The sequence below is a fragment of the Scyliorhinus canicula genome, chromosome 1, assembly GCF_902713615.1.
Source record: "Scyliorhinus canicula chromosome 1, sScyCan1.1, whole genome shotgun sequence".
In the NCBI taxonomy this organism is placed as follows: domain Eukaryota; kingdom Metazoa; phylum Chordata; class Chondrichthyes; order Carcharhiniformes; family Scyliorhinidae; genus Scyliorhinus; species Scyliorhinus canicula.
In genome coordinates, this window is record NC_052146.1 from 223729159 (window position 1) to 223748898 (window position 19740).

At 51.0% G+C, this 19740-nt stretch overlaps 1 protein-coding gene across 3 annotated transcripts in view; it reads right to left on the bottom strand.

Annotated features, from left to right (window-relative positions):
* Positions 1 to 19740, bottom strand: part of LOC119971979 (potassium/sodium hyperpolarization-activated cyclic nucleotide-gated channel 1-like) — a 334310-nt gene that overhangs the window by 185067 nt on the left and 129503 nt on the right. The window lies entirely within an intron of this gene.

A 19740-nucleotide genomic window follows, 5' to 3' on the forward strand; every position in this document is an offset into this window, starting at 1 on the left:
GTAACGGAATAAGGAATCAGTCGAGTAACAAACAGAAACTTATTTATTAACACAGTAGTATGTACACAAGGGACCCGGTTGAAAGTCACTGGTCCTTTCTCTCAGTCGGTTGTTACATTCTGGCGACCTTATATGTTATGTGTCCCGTAGTTAGTGGGAGGGATCATCTTCCTGAAGCCACGCCGGGAATATCAGCAAGCTTGCCCCACGGGTCCCATTTGGGTCACAACACCGCGCCCCCCCCCCCCCCCCCCCCCCCCCCCATCCAAAGTTCGAAGACCCCCTCAGGGACAAATGAGAATAACAAAGAATATGTGGTAGTCACCACTGTTGTATTATGTACTGCATACGAGGGTGTTACGGTAAGGCCCCTGTACTACAGGTACGAGGGTAGATCCCTGCCTGCTGGCTCCGCCCAATAGGCAGAGTATAAACGTGTGGGCTCTCCGAGCTGCAGCCATTTCGGCAGCAGCTGCAGGAGGCTCCACATCTCTGCGTAATAAAGCCTCGATTACTCTACTCTCGTCTCGTCGTAATTGATAGTGCATCAATTTATTATGCAGAGATTTTACAATGATGGATCTCCGCATCAAGCCTGATCGCCTGCATCTGCACCCTCAAGCAGACAACGGCAAGTCAACCTTCGCACGTTGGTTAGCCTGCTTTGAGGCATACATCAGATCTGCGACTGAACCACCCTCAGAGGCACAGAAGCTCCAGATCCTCTACACGCGCCTGAGCTCGGACATCTTCCCCCTCATCCGGGAGGCGCCGACATACGCTGAGGCTGTGGCGCAACTGAAGGAGAACTACACGCAGCAGACCAATAAAGTCTACGCCAGACCCCTCCTTTCCACAGGGCATCAACTCCCCGGTGCGTCTGTGGAGGATTTCTGGCGTGCCCTCCAAATCCTAGTGAGAGACTGCGATTGCCAGGCTGTTTTTGGCCTCTGAACATTCGGACTTGCTACTTAGAGACGCATTCGTTACAGGCATAGAGTCAGCCTACATCCACCAGCGGTTCTTAGAAGGGGCTACCCTCAACCTCACGGCGACCAAGAAACTAGTGCTCCCGCTCACGGTCGCCTCACACAATATTCAAGCGTATGCTCTCGACCGCGTGGCCCACCCCTCCTGGACATCGTGGACCCCACCAGCGAACTCCCTACCGTGCACCCCATCAGCGACCTCCCCCAGCCAACTCCAGGCCTGCGCCGCGCGGCAACCACACAACCCCGGGGGAGCCAAGTGCTACTTCTGCGGATAGTCAAAGCACCCCCGACAACACTGCCCAGCACGGAGCGCGCTCTGCAAGGCCTGCAGTAAGAAAGGACATTTTGCTGCTGTGTGCCAGGCCCGCTTGGTCACCGCCGTTGCCCCGGCACCCTCCTGGGCTCCGCCATCTTCCTTCCCGCAGACCATGTGCGGCCCCTGGGCGCCGCCATCTTGCTCCCCTCGCAACACGTGCAGCCCATGGGCACCGCCATTTTATTCATCATCTTGCTCGCCTCACACGTGCGGCCCATGGGCGCCACCATCTTGTCCACCCCAGGACACATGCGGCCCATGGGCGCCACCATAGTCCCCGCCTCAGGATCCCTGCTCATCAGACACCTCATCAGGCTCATCGCCTGCAACCGCCGCTGACCAGCCACGCCTAGCGTCCGTTACGATCGATCAGACACGACAGCACAACCTCGCGACCATGTCGACGACAGTGAAGATCGACGGGCACAAGGTTTCCTGCCTTCTGGACTCCGGGAGCACTGAGAGCTTCATCCACCCCGATACGGTAAGGCGCTGCTCCCTCATGGTCCACGCCACCAAGCAGAGAATCTCCCTGGCCTCCGGATCCCATTCCGTGGCGATCCGGGGGTACTGCACTGCCACCATCACCATCCAGGGTGTAGAGTTCAGCGGCTCTACGTCCTCCCCAACCTCTGCGCTGTCTTGCTACTCGGCCTGGACTTCCAGTGCAACCTCCAGAGCCTAACCTTGAAATTTGGCGGCCCCTACCACCCCTTACCGGCGACCGGGGATCCTCATTTATGAGCGATGAGCTGCATCAGTACCTGCTCAACTGGGGCCTCGAGCAGAACGACCAGCTACAACCCCCGGGGAAACTGGCAGGTGGAGCGGAAGAATTGGATGGTCTGGAAGGCCGTCCAGCTGGCCCTACGGTCCAGAAATCTCCTGGCCTCCCGCTGGCAAGAGGTCCTCCCCGACGCACTTCACTCCATTCGGTCGCTCCTGTGTACCGCGACTAACGAAAATCTCGATGAACGTCTCTTTGCCTTCCCTAGGAAGTCCACTTCCGGGGTTTCGCTCCCGACATGGCTGGCAGCTCCAGGGCCCGTTCTCCGTAAACACGTGCGGCTACACAAGGCGGACCCGTTGGTTGAGAGGATACAGCTACTCCACGCGAGCCTGCAGTACGCCTACGTAGCGTACCCTGACGGCCGCCAAGACACAGTCTCCCTTCGGGACTTGGCACCAGCTGGGTCCCCGCTCACCCCCCCCCCCCCCCCCCCCCACCCCGGCACCACCCTCCCTTCCCCTGGGCGCACCATTCCACAGCTCCCGCTCCAGGACGATCCACCCTCCCCTTGGTCCCACCCGTGGATGAAGATGAGGTTGACACGCTCCCGGAGTCACCGACGACCGAACCAACTCCGGCATCAACACGACACCTGCGACGATCGCAACGGTGGATCAAGGCGCCCGACCATCTAAATTTGTAGACATTTTCAAAAATGTTTTAACAACCTGTATGTAAATAGTTTCCAACAACCTGTATGTAAATAGTTTCCACCACGCCTGCTAGACTCTTTTTTAACAGGGGGTGAATGTGGTAGTCACGACTGTTGTATTATATACTGCATACGAGGGTATTAAGGTAAGGCTCCTGTCCTACAGGTACGGGGGTAGATCCCTGCCTGCTGGCTCCACCCAGTAGGCGGAGTATAAATGTGTGGGCTCTCCGAGCTGCAGCCATTTCGGTTGAAGCTGCGGGAGGCTCCACATCTCTGCGTAATAAAGCCTCGATTACTCTCTACTCTCGTCTCGTCGCAGAATACAAGAAGACGACGAAAAAGTTCGAAGAAGATGGATCAGAAGAATCTGGCCCAGTCTCAACAGGTGTCGGGTCGGTAGGCACTTCGGTCAGGGCACATTGCCTCCTGGTGGAGGAACCGGAATAGCCAGTGTATACCGAGCTGGAGAACGGTGTTTGTAGTTGGCTCGACCAACTGGAGAACCGCCAGGCGGTGGCTGGGTAACAACGTCAGAGTTGGAGATCTTGGAAGTCTGGGTCTCCATATTAGAATCCGATGATAACACATCAGGCAGCTTGGTAACCCTAGGAGAAGAAGACAGGACCATGTGCGTAGACTGTAACAGCAGCGGAACTGGCCGAGCCAGGGTGGAGATCTCTTGAATCAACTCCTTAATGGCCAGCTGAAGTAAAGACAAGGGAAGACGATGGAGCAGCAGAAACCCTGACACAAAGATGATCAAGATGACACTTCATCAGCTGGCCTCGCAGACGGATGTTGTAGAAAACGGACCAATCTGATGAACGACGACCCCTGGAAGCCAATGAAGGCCCTCATCAAAGTTGCGGGTGTGATCTCTTGATCTGGTGTAAAGCAGCATAGAGAACGATGCCCATTAGCACACCGCCCTTGTTTATCTTGTGAGCGGTGTACATTGGTGCCGTGACTGGGAGTAATAAACCAAACTGAGTATGAAGACGGCGACCCATCAACACTGGGGAAAACCCCGTAAAAGCATGAGGAGTGTTGCGATATGAATAGAGAAAACGAGCAAGCAGTCTGTTTTTTCAAACCCCGCTTCAAATTGTGTTTAGCCAGGCCATTTGAAGCCGGCTATTCCTAAGCAAGAGATAAAGGAGACAGGAAAGTGTAGTACGTGAATAATCTCTCTCCAAGCACCATTTCAGTTACCAACAATTCAAAAAAATTCTATTGTGAGGTTAAAGAATAGTCATCGGGGCAGTATCACTCACAAGCGAGGAGGGTCAAGTGCAGGAAGCAGGATCAGATGAACATTTATCACAGCAGGTGATGAATCCACCCATTATTCTCCTTGGATGGACAAGAGATTACGAAACAATTGGACTTGCTTTTAGGTATCACTTGATGTGGGACTTACATGGACTAAGGGTACTGATAGCATTGTTCTGCGAGCATTATGCTAGTTTTATAAGACAATGAAGAAAAGTAACTGAGATCACTACAGTACAATAGTGTACAGTGGGGGCGGGGGCTTATAGAAAACACAGAGAACACCCAGGCACATGCATGATAGTTGAAGACCACATGCCGAATAGCATCTCTCAGAAACACAGTATTACATCTGTTGTACACAGAGGCAAAGACTCCACAAGAGGCCAGGCTGGCAGGGTACAACTCTGCATTCTCACATCACATACAGCAATCGTTCCTCTCCACTCCCCACAGGGGCATCTTCCCTGAACTGCTTCCAGGTCGGGGTTTATACCCTGTGGGGAGTTCCTCCAATTGGGAGGAGGCTCCGCCACCCTGTCACCCGAGTAGCTCATACTCTGAGGTGTAGGAGGAGACCGGATACAATACAAGTTCTGTCCCCGTCGGGGGTCATAACAGCTGCCATTGAGACTTTTGGAATCACTAGATTATAGAGAATTGTTGGTTTCTTAGAAAGAGTAGCCTTTCCCCATTCAGTGACACACGGTGATTTGTTTTCTAAGTACATTAGATCTCTGGCTGTTGGACCTAAGAACTGTGGAATTGCTAAGGTGCCTGCCTCATTAGGTGGTTACATAATCTCCCACTCCAATTCAGCTGGAATGATTGCCCAGTGCCTCAAAGTGTTCACTAACTCAATGTATGAGGCTCTAGTTGCTGTAGGGACACCCTTGGACCCAGAAAATTACAGTAACTAGTATCTTAATTTTATACATCTATTTAACACGTGCGCTTTTCCTTGATGTTTGTATAAATGGTGCAGCTTCTATTTCTAAGGCTGCATCATTGATCTGGAGCATTATGCCATGGCCTTAGAATTATTCTCCAAATGTATCAACTCAGTACCACAGGACGTTTAGCTACAGTTTCCTCTCTCCAAGACTACTGTTAAACTAGCTTAAGATATTTCCTCTCCCAGCAGATAATCATTAGTTTCACTCTGCTGCAACTATGGGGGTGGCAACTGCAGGTATCTTTGTAAAGGGGGGAGAAAGTGTAGGCAATAGCGTGAACATCTGAAAAAATTCCAATTTATTTTATTTCACATGCTCCTACATGGTTAGAAAGGTATGATTAAGGAGAAGCGGCTGGAAGTATTCACTGGAAATACCAAAGAATCTTCCCTCTGGACAAATCATAGAATGATTATAGAAATATATGTTGGAAATCTTTTGTCATGAGAGAACAGCCACAATGCAATTGATTCAATAATGACAAATTAAAGAACTAAGATAGATAATACAAGTGGAATATTCATTCACACAACGCCACATCCAGCTACATGCAACATAGTTGAACCACAGTGGTGCAAAAGGTTCGGACAAAGGTGCTGTATGGCATTGTTGATATCAGTGGGCTGATGCCATGCCAGGAAGCTAAAATTGGTCAACAAATATGCAGGCAATATCTTCCTTATTTACTCCTGAAAAGATAAGCATTAGCAAGCAAGATAGACTCCATTCTGTTCTTAATTGTGTAAAAGTTGTAGAAGCACTGTGTTGGAGGAATTTTGCCATTTTTGGTGACCACAGAAAGTCAGGAAATAACATTGCCTTGCATAAATAGGGGAGCAGTAATTTCAGTTCCACTTGCTCTGCAACATGAGCAGGGTGTGGGGGAGGAGCTGGTGAGGAAAGCCTCTATGAGGAATCAAGAGCAGAAGGGCTACTTTGGGATGAGCCAGATACAATACCTCAGAAAGCTAAGTTTCATAAAGGAGTTAGTGATTGAGTTGCCCCACCTCCTTCATGATAGCCATGATGTGGAGATGCTGGCGTTGGACTGGGGTGAGCACCGTAAGAAGTCTTACAACACCAGGTTAAAGTCAAACAGGTTTGTTTGGAATCACTAGCTTTTGGAGCACTGCTCCACCCTTCATTGACCTGAGGAAGGAGCTGCGCTCCGAAAGCTAGCGATTCGAAACAAACCTGTTGGACTTTAACCTGGTGTTGTAAGACTTCTTACTGTGCTCCTTCATGATGATACAGAGCCATAAACCAGGGTCAATACAGTTCTCCAAGTGCTGTTAAAGATCATCATTGTGTTTTCTTTCTCTACAATAGGATCCCACCAGGTGGGAACATGTGAAATCGGCAACTTTTCAGAGTTCACCTTTCGCAGAAGTACCTTGCAGATATAAAAGTCATACTACAGAAGGACCATGTCTTTATTCTATTTTCCCTGAGGAAGGAGACCAGGGTGAAAGCGCTTGTGGGTTCAGGAGGACAGTGATCTTCCGAATAGTACAAGGTGCCATCTACTGCAAAGCACATGCTTCAGTGGGTCCTCCATGTCAACGAGAACAATACCACAACTGCTTGGGCCACTGCTCTGTAAATATGCAGTTGATGTGAGACCGCACCAAGGAATTTATATTAGTAAGTGCCTGCTATCCTGGCCACATCCATTGTGCATTGCTACCTTCTTCAACCTCCAAAACAGACCAGAGGATGACTGCTCTGTAACAAGGGTTACCCCCTCCAAACTTCCAGCTGGTGGATTCCAGCTCTTGTCCTTCTAGATGGTAGTGGTCGTGGGGTTAGAAGATGCTTTCTAAGGAACCTTGGTGAGTTCCTACAGTGCACCTTGTAGATGGTACACACTGCTACTACTGTGCATCGGTGGTGGAGGGAGTGAATGTTTGTGGAAGGGGTGCCAATCAAGCGGGCTACTTTGTCCTGTTCAACATTGGGAACCTCATTGTAATACATTAGTATATCACTATTGAGTCCATGCACTGGAATCCTGGAATCATACCCCGTTGTGAAATAATGCATTCACGGTAGCATGATGGCGTGATATACGACTGATTTCAAAATAATACTAACAACGATCTTTATTGTTACAAGTAGGCTTACATTAACACTGCAATGAAGTTAAAGCCCCTAGTCGCCACATTCCAGAGGGAGAATTCTGAATGTCCAAATTACTTTACAGAACATCTTTCGGGACATGAGTGTAGAGCTTGTGCAGCGGCTCTACTTCTAGAGCGGGGAGAGGAGCGCATGGGATGAGTCAGAGAGAACACAGGGTGAGCTGGGGTGGACAGACGGTAAATAGGGCAAGGGTAGACACTGTCAAGACAGAACAGCAGCATATTCAAGGATGCCTTCTGCTCAAGAGCCATGGGCTTTTTGGAAAGGCTGCACAGAGGGAAGGGAAGCCTGGGGCACTGATCTCTTGGATGATGGTTTTGTGTCAGCATGGTTTTGTGAAGGGTAGGTCATGCCTCACAAACCTTATCGAGTTCTTTGAGAAGGTGACTGAACAGGTAGACGAGGGTAGAGCAGTTGATGTGGTGTATATGGATTTCAGTAAAGCGATTGATAAGGTTCCCCACAGTCGGCTATTGCAGAAAATACGGAGGCTGGGGATTGAGGGTGATTTAGAGATGTGGATCAGAAATTGGCTAGTTGAAAGAAGACAGAGGGTGGTGGTTGATGGCAAATATTCAGAATGGAGTTCAGTTACGAGTGGCGTATCACAAGGATCTGTTCTGGGGCCGTTGCTGTTTGTCATTTTTATAAATGACCTAGAGGAGGGCACAGAAGGTTGGGTGAGTAAATTTGCAGACGACACTAAAGTCGGTGGAGTTGTAGACAGTGTGGAAGGATGTTGCAGGTTACAGAGGGACATAGATAAGCTGCAGAGCTGGGCTGAGAGGTGGCAAATGGAGTTTAATGTAGAGAAGTGTGAGGTGATTCACTTTGGAAAGAATAACAGGAATGCGGAATATTTGGCTAATGGTAAAATTCTTGGTAGCGTGGATGAGCAGAGGGATCTCGGTGTCCATGTACATAGATCCCTGAAAGTTGCCATCCAGGTTGATAGTGTTGTGAAGAAGGCCTATGGTGTGTTGGCCTTTATTGGTAGAGGGATTGAGTTCCGGAGCCATGAGGTCATGTTGCAGCTGTACAAAACTCTGGTATGGCCGCATTTGGAGTATTGCGCACAGTTCTGGTCGCCTCATTATAGGAAGGACGTAGAAGCTTTGGAACAGGTGCAGAGGAGATTTACCAGGATGTTGCCTGGTATGGAGGGAAAATCTTATGAGGAAAGGCTGATGGACTTGAGGTTGTTTTCGTTAGAGAGAAGAAGGTAAAAGGTGATTTAATAGAGGCATACAAAATGATCAGAGGGTTAGATAGGGTGGACAGTGAGAGCCTTCTCCCGCGGATGGAGGTGGCTAGCACGAGGGGACATAGCCTTAAATTGAGGGGTAATAGATATAGGACAGAGGTCAGAGGTAGGTTTTTTACACAAAGAGTGGTGAGGCCGTGGAATGCCCTACCTGCAACAGTAGTGAACTCGCCAACATTGAGGGCATTTAAAAGTTTATTGGATAAGCATATGGATGATAATGGCATAGTGTAGGTTAGATGGCCTTTAGTTTTTGACTTCCTATGTCGGTGCAACATCGTGGGCCGAAGGGCCTGTACTGCGCTGTATTGTTCTATGTTCTATGATCTGTGCATGCAGAGTAAAGAGGAGGCAAGCCTGGGGCATGGGCTTCTGTGCAGTGGGGTGGGTGGGGCTTCTGAAGGAGTTTTGCATTTCTTGAGGTAATCCTTCAGTGTGTCTTTGAAGCCTTGATTTGTCCTCTCCTTGTTCGGGAGTCTTCCTTGCGCTGGGCAAAGAGGATTTGCTTTAGTATCTGCGATTCTGACCTCCTAAGCACATGGTTGACGCAGCACAGTTGGTTTCGGATGATCATGGTCTCGATATTGGTTCTCTTGGCTCCTTCAAGGGCACTGATAGTATGCCTGTCTTCCCAGCTGATGAGGAGAATCCATATCAGACAGCATTGATGTTATTTCTCCAGGGCCTTGGGGTGGCATCAATATGTGTCCATGTTTCTGAGCCATATAGGAGAGTTGGGAGGACAACCGCCTTCTACACACGGATCTTGGTGTTCACATTCATGTCGCAGTCATCAAAGACTCTCGTCCTTGGGCATCTAAAGGAGGAGCTCGCGGATTAGATGCAATGTTTGATCTCCACATTGATGCCAGCCTTAGAGGAGGGATGGCTCCCCAGGTATGGGAAATATTCCACATTTGACACAGTTTCTCTGTTGGATCTTGATGGAGGAAGGGAATGGATCTTGCCCTGGCACAGATTGGTAAAGAACTTGTGTCTTCTTGAGGTTGAGGCTAGACCGATTAATAATAATAATAATAATAATCATCATCGCTTATTGTCACAAGTAGGCTTCAATTAAGTTACTGTGAAAAGCCGCTAGTTGCCTCATTCCGCCGCTTGTTCGGGGAGGCCGGTACGGGAATTGAACCCACGCTGCTGGCCTTGTTCTGCATTACAAGTCAGCTATTTAGCTCACTGTGCTAAACCAGCCCCTATTCTGTGGTATGTTTCCGCGAAAGTGTCAAGCATGGTTTAGAGATTCTCTTCTAAGAGTGGAGATGGCAATTCAGCTGAATAATGAAGTTCATGAGCAATGTCAGTGTAATTTTCTTCTTGGATTTCACACGATTGAGGTTGAAAGGTTTTCCGTCCAGATTGCAGACAATATCCACTCCAACTGGGAACTTGCACTTAACAAGTTGAAAGATGATGGCGATGAAGATGGAGGAAAGGGAGGGGGGAGGTGACACATCCCTGCTTGACTCCAGTCTTGACCTCATAGGTTTCCGTCTTTTTTCAATTGATGAAGACTGTTGCCGACATCTTGTCATGGAGGAGTTGGAGGATGTTGATGAATTTCTCTGGACAGCTGGATTTTAACAGGGTCTTCCAAAGCACTTCGGATAGACTGAGTCAAAAGCCTTGGTCAGATTGATGAAGGCCACATGGAGTGGTTGATGGTTGATGTAGCTCCTAGAATCTCTCTTGAAGTTGCTGATCAGTGAAAATCATATCTGCTGTTCCACGGTTTGGTCGGAAGCCACACTTGCTTTCTGGAAGGATTTCCTCAGAGCCTGGGAGAAGGCAGCTAGTGAGGATTCGGGCAATGATGTTCCCAGCGAGGGGGTCGGAGAATTTCGCCCGGGGAGTTTGGGGGATTTTTTCAAACATGTCTTCATCAATGGTTGTATTACAGTTTAGGAGTTCTTCAAAATGTACTCTCCATCAGAGGTCGATTTAATCTTTGCCTCTAAAGTGTATTCCATCCTTACTCCACACTGGTTTCCATGGGTATTGGTCCATATAGTGTCTTGGTTGCAGTGAAGAAGCTTTGGTGTCATGCTTGTCAGCAAGGAGTTGCAACTCTTTAGCTTTCTCAGTCCACCGTTGGTTCTTCATTTCCATAGCTCTTCCTTGTACTTCCACCTTGGCTAATTGATGAGCTCTCCTCTTTGCCTTGCTGGTTGTGTCATTTTTCCAGGCGTGGAGAGCTTTTGTTGATGAGGTCTTGGGTGGCGTGGCATTCTCATCGAACCAGTATTGGTGTTTCCTGGACTTGTAGCCAATGGTTTCTTTCACATCTTAAGCTGATAATTATCTTCAGCTCTTTCCAATTTTCCCCATTCCATTAGAATGGACACCTTGGAGATTTTGGAGAAAACATTGTTGGAAGTTCACCAGCATGCTTGGCCATTGAAACCGCTCAATATTGATCTTTTTTCTGAGCGATTTCTTAATCTTGGAGTTCTACTTCTTGGAACTCCATATTTAAATGGCGTCCTGGACTCTCGAACCAACAACGTGAACTTTGAACCACCCCCAAGCCCCAACACACCAATAAGGGGACCTCAGCACCCCCCCCCCCCCCATGGGGTACCCATGGTGCCCAGGTGGCAGTGTCAGCCTGGCACCACTCTTGCCAGCCGGCAGTAACACCTGGGCACTTTGACAATGCCAGGCTGGCATCCAGGTGGGTGGCACTACCACAGTGCCAGGTTGGCAATGCCAGGCTAGCAGTCAGGGTGTTTGGGTAGCACCAGTTGTGCCAGGGTGCCACCCTTCACAGACTGCAAGCACCTGGCAGTCTCCAATACTCCAGGAGACCTCCATGAATGCTGTTCCATCTGGCCCCCGTTTATGGAGACTAGCACCGAATGGCGCTCAGTCGAGATCGCAAAGGCGAGGGGATTAGTTTGTGGGAGTGCATATTAGAGGGAGACCAGCTGTCACACTCTGATAAGCAGATTTGCTAAAAAGTCCCATAATGGGACGGATTCACATTGTGACGTCCCGAGATTGCATTCGATATCGTGAGGCATGGCGAGCCAAGTAGACCCTGGGAGAGGTAGATCCCAGGAGAAGTAGATCCCGGGAGAGGGAGCTCTCGGCATCTACTGGTCACGTTGTGCTGTGCTGCGCTGCCTTTCGGGTGTAACATGACTAGTAGATCTCCCTGTTGTTTTGTGATGCAAACGGTGCAGCAGTATAAATCAACCAGAATGTTCTGTGGGTTTGCAACTGACATCATACTTCATCTTTTTCTGAGCTTGCTGATTGAATTATGCATTAATAAGACACTATGGTGTGAACGTACAAAGTTGGCTAAAAAAGAGACATGTTGCTGAAGCTTTTTGTCTTGTACTATCAGGACAAATGGAAGAATGACAAATTTCCAACTATCACAACAATTTACACTAAGGGGGCTGCGTGGTTTGGAAGTCAACTCTGATTAGCCAAAGGGAGGGGCGGTACGGTAATGCGGTGGTTAGCACTGCTGCCTCACGGTGCTGAGGACCCGGATTCGACCCTGTCCCCGGAAAACTTTGCATGTGGAGTTTGTACACTCTCTCCATGTCTACGTGGGTCTCACCCCCACAACCCTAAAAAAAGTGCAGTACAGGTGGATTGATCATGCTAAATTGCACCTTAATTGGATAAAAATAATTGGGTACCCTAATTTTTTTTAAAAATCTATTTAAAAAGTGATTAGCCGTGTTTTTGGTTTGCAAGTTTTGGATGGTTGAGTGCAATCTGTAAGCTGCTTATTAAGAAAAACTGAAGGAAGATACTGTTTGATTTGATCAGTCAATCAACCAGTTCGTACAGGCACTGAGATTCAGACACAAATGTTGCTCATTTGTGTGGGAGGCAGAACATTTTTGTTTTGGACTGCAGGCAGCAGCCAGTTAGTGATAAATACCTTGCGAACCACTGCATTGTAGCATCAGAACATGGCTTGCTTAACCTGTTGTTCAAACTTTTGATATTCTTAGCCTCCAATTTGTGGATGACTGGGTACCTGTTGGGTCCGAAGGTGGTGGCCTTTTGCCCATTGCGAGTTTGCACAATAATCTGACCAGGATAGTCATTATTCTGCAGTTTAGCTTTTGATATATTTCTACATCACACTTTCAAGATAAGCAAATAAGGCCTTATTTACAAGATTGCTGATAAAGCCAATCTTATAGTGGGCGGAGCTATATAAATCCCAACATTAACTGGTGAAGGTAGGTTTGTAGGAAACAGTACTCAAGATCCCATTGGTGGATTTCTAAATGAGTACGTCAAGAAAAATTAGACTGCTACATCTCAAAAGTGAATTTGAGAGCCAGATGGAATGTATTAAGGAAATCCTTACACATTTCTGCAGATTTAAATACTGCCAAATGTGTATCATAAATATGCACGGGGGGACTTCCGGTGGCGGCGATGTCCGAGTGAGCCGCACATTCGGCGGGCTCTCACTCCGGCGGGCGTTTAGGGGCTGATTTCCCGCGATAGCGGAACCACGGACCTGAAGGAAGGTGGCAAGGAAGTGCTGAGGAGCGGGCTGCGGCACATGGAACAACGGGAGTCCTGGAGGCAGAAGAAAAGAGAGAAAAAGGGACAGAGACAAGGACCTGAAGAGACTTACCTGGAACCTAAGATGGCGGACACACGGACCCTGGACTCAGCAATCCAGCATGCGTTGGATAACATGCTCCAGGTAATGAAGTCCAGTTTTGAAGCACTGAAGCGGGACAGCTTGGACCAAATCCAGAGAGCGGTGGATCAGCTGAACCAGAGGCTGGATGCACAAGATATTAAAGTTAAGGAGCTGGGAGAGGCGGTGGAGGAGCAGGCGGATGCGCAGACTGTTGCGGCGCTAGAAGTTGACGGGCTGAAGGAGCGGCAGAGAAGACTGCTAGACAGAGTGGAGGAGCTGGAGAATAGAGCCCGCAGGAGCAACCTGAGGATGGTCGGCCTCCCGGAGGGGGCTGAGGGAGCTGATGCCGCAGCGTTTGTAGCAGACCTATTGATGCAGCTGATGGGGGCCGAAGCCTTTCCGCGACCGCCGGAGCTGGAGGGGGCACACAGGGTGCAGGCAAGGTAGGGGCGGCTGGGCGGACCCCCCCCCCCCCGCCCGATGGTGATTAGGTTCCACAGGTTCGTGGACAAGGAGCGGGTGCTGCGGTGGGCAAAGAGCGCCAGGAGCAGCGCATGGAACAAGTGTCCTCCGCATTTACCAGGACCTAAGCCAGGAGGTGGCTCGGCGGCGAGCAGCCTTTAAGAATGTCAAGGAGGTGTTGTTCAAGAAGCACGTGAAGTTTGGTCTGCTGTTCCCGGCTCGTTTATGGGTCACGCACGAGGGTCAGCACCATTACTTCTCCGAGCATGAAGAAGCGATGGACTTTGCGAGGGATCAGGGGCTGGTCCCGAAAAGAGGCCCCACGGACGCGAATTAGGGCCTGAGGACTAACGTAGGAAGGTACGCCGAATGGGCCTGGACTGCTAGTCAATGGTTTGCTGGGTCGAAGGTGCCAAGCGGAACATTTGGGACTCTTTCCTTTGTTCATGGACATTGGTTTGGGTTTTTTTTTTTGGTTTGTTTTTCTCTTATGTTTTTGTTTTTTCCTCTTTTTTCTGTTTTTGGGCGGATTTGTACTTTTTGTGCAGCTCACGGAGGACACTGGAGCCGGCACGGTAACGAAGGGGGGGCCGGTCAGCAAGGGGGGCCAAGGACGTGGGTTAGGGTTTTTTTTTGTTTCGTTGATGTCCATGACTTCCTGTGCCAGTGAGTTTGCTCCAGTGGGTTGGAGAGGGGGATGGGGCGCTGGGGAGTGGGGAGGAGGACGGGGAAACAATGGGAATGAGACAGGAAGGCGCCAGAGTGTTGAGTCACCAGGCTAGCAGATTGGCTGGTCAAGGGAGTCGGGTGGGGGGGGGGGGGAGATCACAGCAGTGGATGGCAGGGGTGGGGGATGTTGTGGGGGGGGGGGGGGGGGTTGTTTTGCTGACGGGGGGGGGACTTCAAATAGGCACTGGAAAGGAGGTGGAGGGTGGAGGCAGCCAACGGGCGGGCCAGGAATGGCGCAACGCACAGGCCGGGGGGCGGCCCGAGAAAGGCTATTGCTGACCAGTGTGGGGAGGGAGGTAGACCTGCAGATCGGGGGGGCGAGCTACCAACGCCCGCAGTGGAGGCTAGACGTGGGACTGCTGTCGGAGGAGGGGATCTGTGAGAGGCTTCGAAGGTGTATGCGAAATTACCTGCAGGTGAATGACATGGGGGAGGTCTCAGTGGCGACCCTGTGGGAGGCGCTAAAGGCAGTAGTGCGGGGGGAGCTGATTTCAATTGGGGCCCACAGAGTCAAGGCAGACAGGGAAGAGATGGATAGATTGGTCAGGGAAATGGGTTGGATAGATGAAGAGCACGCGGAGTCCCCGGGGGAGGTTTTACTCAGGGAGAGGCAGAGACTACAGGCAGAACTGGGGGCACTATCCACGAGTAGGGCTGTGGAACAGCTTAGGAAGGCGAGGGGCGTGGTGTACGAGCATGGGGAAAAGGCTAGCAGACTGTTAGCGCAGCAACTTAGGAAGAGGGAGGCGGCCTGGGAAATAAGTAGAGTGATGGATGGGGAGGGGTGCAAAGTGGAGGACCCGGCAGGAATGAATAAGGTATTCCGAGACTTCTATTGCAAGCTGTATACTTCGGAGCCGCCGGAAAAACCGGAGGAGATGAAAAGGTTTCTGGACGGGTTAACATTCCCAGCAGTAGGTGGGGGGCGAGTGGATGAGCAGGGGGCCACGATTAGAGTGGAGGAGGTATTGGGGGGCCTAAAGGCCATGCAGTCGGAGAAAGCCCCGGGGCCGGATGGATACCCAGTAGAGTTCTATAGGAAGTTTTCTGAGCTGGTGGGCCCGGTCTTGGCGAGGGTTTTCAACGAGGCAAGGGACAGCGGGACCCTGCCGCCGACAATGTCGCAAGCCACTACCCGGATGCGTGCGGGTCCTACAGGCCAATCTCCCTGATTAATGTTGACGCCAAGCTCCTGGCAAAGGTACTGGCGGTTAGGGTGATTGGGGAGGACCAAACTGGGATCGTGAAAGGTAGGCAGCTGGCGGCCAACCTGAGAAGATTACTTAATGTGATAATGATGCCCCCGGCAGGCAGGGAGGTGGAGGTAGTGGTGGCGATGGACGCCGAGAAGGCCTTTGACCGGGTGGAGTGGGACTATCTATGGGAGGTGCTCGGACGGTTTGGGTTCGGGGAGGGACTGGTGGATTGGATAAAATTATTATATCAGGCCCCAAAGGCCAGCGTCAGGACTAACAGAGAAGTGTCAGAGTATTTTAGGCTGTACCGAGGGACCAGACAGGGCTGCTCGCTCTCCCCACTGCTGTTTGCGCTGGCCATAGAGCCGCTGGCGATTGCGCTGAGAGCCACAGAGGGATGGAAGGGGATGGTGAGGGGCGGGGTAGAATATAGGGTCTCTCTTTACGCAGACGACCTCCTCCTGTATGTGTCGGATCCAGTGGCCGGGATGGGAAGTATACTGGGAATGTTGAGGAAGATCGGCCAGTTTTCAGGATACAAATTAAATACGGCCAAGAGTGAAATGTTTGTGGTACAGGCCAGGGGCCAGGGGAACAGATTGAGAGGGCTACCGTTTAGGCTGGTTGAGGAAAATTTCCAGTATTTGGGAATCCAGGTGGCACGAGACTGGGGCAGGCTGCACAAGTTAAATTTGGCCAGGGTGGTGGAGCAAATGAAGGGAGAGTTTCGGAGATGGGATGCACTCCCGCTGTCGCTGGCAGGGAGGGTGCAGACTGTAAAGATGACAATCCTCCCTAGATTTCTGTTTGTTTGTTCAGTGCCTCCCGATCTTTGTCCCACAGTCCTTCTTCAAAAGAGTTAACAGGATGATCATGAGCTTTGTCTGGGCGGGAAAATCCCCGCGGGTGAAGAAGGCGATGCTGGAGAGGAACCGCAGTGAGGGAGGGCTGGCTTTGCCGAGTCTGATTAATTATTACTGGGCGGCCAACATCGCTATGATAAGGAAGTGGATGGTGGGTACGGGGTCTATCTGGGAGCGGGAGGAGGCAGCTTCGTGCAGGGGCTCCAGCTTGGCAGCCCTGGTCATGGCTCCTCTACCGCTGCCGCCGGCCAGGTACTCCACCAGCCCGGTAGTGGTGGCGACCCTGCGGATATGGGGCCAGTGGAGGAGGCATGTAGGGGAGACGGGGGCGTCGGTTTGGGCGCCAATCTGCGACAACCATCGGTTTGCCCCCGGGAGTATGGATGGGGGGTTTCGAGCATGACGGCAGGCGGGGGTGGGAAGGGTGGGCGATATGTTCCTGGAAAGGAGCTTTGCGAGTTTGAGGATCTTGGAGGAGAAATTTGGGCTGGTAAGGGGAAATGATTTTAGGTACCTACAGTTGCGGGACTTTGTTCGTAGACAGGTCCCATCTTTCCCACGCCTCCCGCCAATGGGGATCCAAGACAGAATAGTCTCTAGGGGGGAAGAAGGGGAGGGTAGAGTCTCTGATATTTATAAGGTGCTCATGAGGGAGGAAGGGTCCCAGACAGAGGAACTGAAACTTAAATGGGAGGAGGAGCTATGCGGGGAAATGGAGGACGGGCTGTGGGCAGAGGCCCTGAGTAGGGTAAATTCGACCGCGACATGTGCCAGGCTCGGGCTGATTCAATTTAAGGTCGTTCACCGGGCCCACATGACGGTGGTTCGGATGAGCACATTATTTGGGATAGAGGACAAATGCGCTAGGTGCGCGGGAGGACCAGCAAACCACGTTCACATGTTTTGGGCATGCCCTAAGCTTAGGGGGTACTGGGAGGGATTTGCGGGGGTCATGTCCCGGGTGCTAAAAACAAGGGTGGCGATGGGTCCAGGGGTGGCAATTTGTGGGGTTTCGGAAGACCCGGGAGTCCAGGGGGAGAAAAGGCCGATGTTTTGGCCTTTGCTTCCCTGATAGCCCGGTGACGAATACTATTGGCGTGGAGGGACTCAAAGCCCCCGAAGACTGAGTTGTGGCTTGCGGACATGTCGAATTTCCTGGGTATGGAAAAAATTAAGTTCGTCTTGAGGGGATCAGTACAGGGGTTCGCCCGGAGGTGGCAACCATTTATTGACTTCTTTGCGGGAGAGTGAGCGTCAGCAGTGGTGGGGGTAGAGTAGAGTAGAGTAGGAGGGATAAAATGGCGGGTAGTACCGGTGGGAGAAGAGCGGGCTTGTGCAGTATGTTACGATTGAAGTATTGAATGTACGTGGATGTTTGCACATTTTTGCCTTTTTTGCTTTCTTTCTGTTGATGTCTGTAACTGTTTACAAAGCCAAAAACTACCTCAATAAAATTGTTTATTAAAAAAAAAATATGCATGGAGTAAGAGGTTAGGGATTATTTAATCAAAAATGCATTTCTCGCCAAAACCAACAAAACTATTAACGTGTGTTGGCCCCAGAGAGATCCAATGGCTACATCATGTGGGGAGATGTTGGTACAGTGGTATTGTCACTGGACTAGTAATACAGAGAACTAGGCTAATGCTCTGGGTTCCCGGCTTCAAATCCCACCACAGCAGATGGTGAAATCTGAATTTAGTAGAAACGCTGATCGATGCGCTTTGATAAATCTGCTAATGAGTGCTCTAGTACTGTCTAATGCAAGTCTACCTTCACCAGTCAATATACGCGTTGGAATTTAAATAGCTTCATACACTATTGATGAACCATCAATTGAAGGCGAGACGAGTTGCTGTACAAAAGTAGGCTTTAATAAGCTAGATGTTAGCCCTGCGGTCGACTACAGTAAATGGCTGACCGCCGGGCATGCTGGGTATTTATACCTCACCCTGGAGGCGGGGTAACTCAGCCTCTCGACCAATCGGGTAGCCGTCACATGACTGGTCTCAACCAATCGGTCGAGAGGCACATGACCGACCAGGGCCAATGGTAAGCTGGTGTTCTGCACCAATAGCAAGCAGCTATGTTAATCATACCAACACATTCACCCCTTGCGGAGAAAGAAGCCGGGGGGGGGGGATATCAACGAGAGCTGGGCGGTGGGGGGAGAACTAGTGGTATAAGTAGTAGCCAGAGAATGGAAAAAAAGGGTTTGGCTTCCCACTGGCCCAGACATTTAACAATATAACATATTGTCCATACAAGGTCCATGGTGTTGTTGAAAATTAAATAGACTCGATCAGCCTTTCCGTTGCCCGTGACGTCCTGGCAGACCACCGCAGTGGAGTTGGTGACGCTGGTTCAGCCAATGGTGGTGGTTCCGCTGATGTCCTGGAGCGATGGTCCTTGAACTGTCTCCGTCACCCGGGCTGGTGGTGGAGACGCCATGGATGGGGAAGGGGTGGCCTGGGTGGGGCGCTGGGGAAAAAAAACGGGGGGGGTCTGTGGTGAAGGGGGGGGGAGGCCGCACGCCGGCGGGTGCCAGGTCCCGGAGGGAGACCGTGTCCTGCCGACCGTCGGGGTACTCCACGTACGCATACTGCGGGTTAGCGTGGAGTAACTGGACTTGTTCCACCAACGGGTCGGACTTGTGCACCCGCACATGCTTCCGGAGCAAGATGGGTCTGGGGGCGGCCAGCCACGTCAGGAAAGGGGATCCGGAGGATGACTTACTGGGGAAAACAAGAAGACGTTCATGAGGTGTCTGATTTGTTGTGGTACAGAGGAGTGAGCGGATAGAATGTAGGGCATCGGGGATAACCTCTTGCCATCGGGAAATAGGGAGATCTCTGGACCGGAGGGCCAGTAGTATGGTCTTCCAGATGGTACCATTCTCCCGCTCGACCGGTCCGTTACCCCGAGGGTTATAGCTGGTCGTCCTGCTAGAGGCAATGCCCCTGTTGAGCAGGAATTGACGCAGCTCGTCGCTCATAAATGAGGACCCCCGATCGCTATGTATGTATGCGGGGTAGCCGAACAGGGAGAAGATGGAGAGGAGGGCCTTAATGACGGTCGATGTGGTCATGTCGGGGCAGGGAATGGCAAAGGGGAAGCGGGAGTATTCGTCGATTACCGCCAGGAAGTAAATGTTGCGGTTGCTAGAGGGAAGGGGCCCCTTGAAGTCAATGCTGAGACGTTCGAAGGAGCGGGATGCTTTGATCAGATGTGTGCGCTCGGGGTGGTAGAAGGGTGGTTTGCACTCTGCGCAGATGTGGCAGTCACGGGTTACTGTCCTGACTTCCTCGATGGAGAAAGGCAGGTTGCGGGCCTTTATGAAATGGTAGAAACGGGTCACCCCTGGATGGCAGAGGTCCGCGTGGAGGGAGCGGAGGCAGTCTATTAGCGCGCTGGCGCAGGTACCGCGGGAGAGGGCATCAGGAGGCTCATTGAGC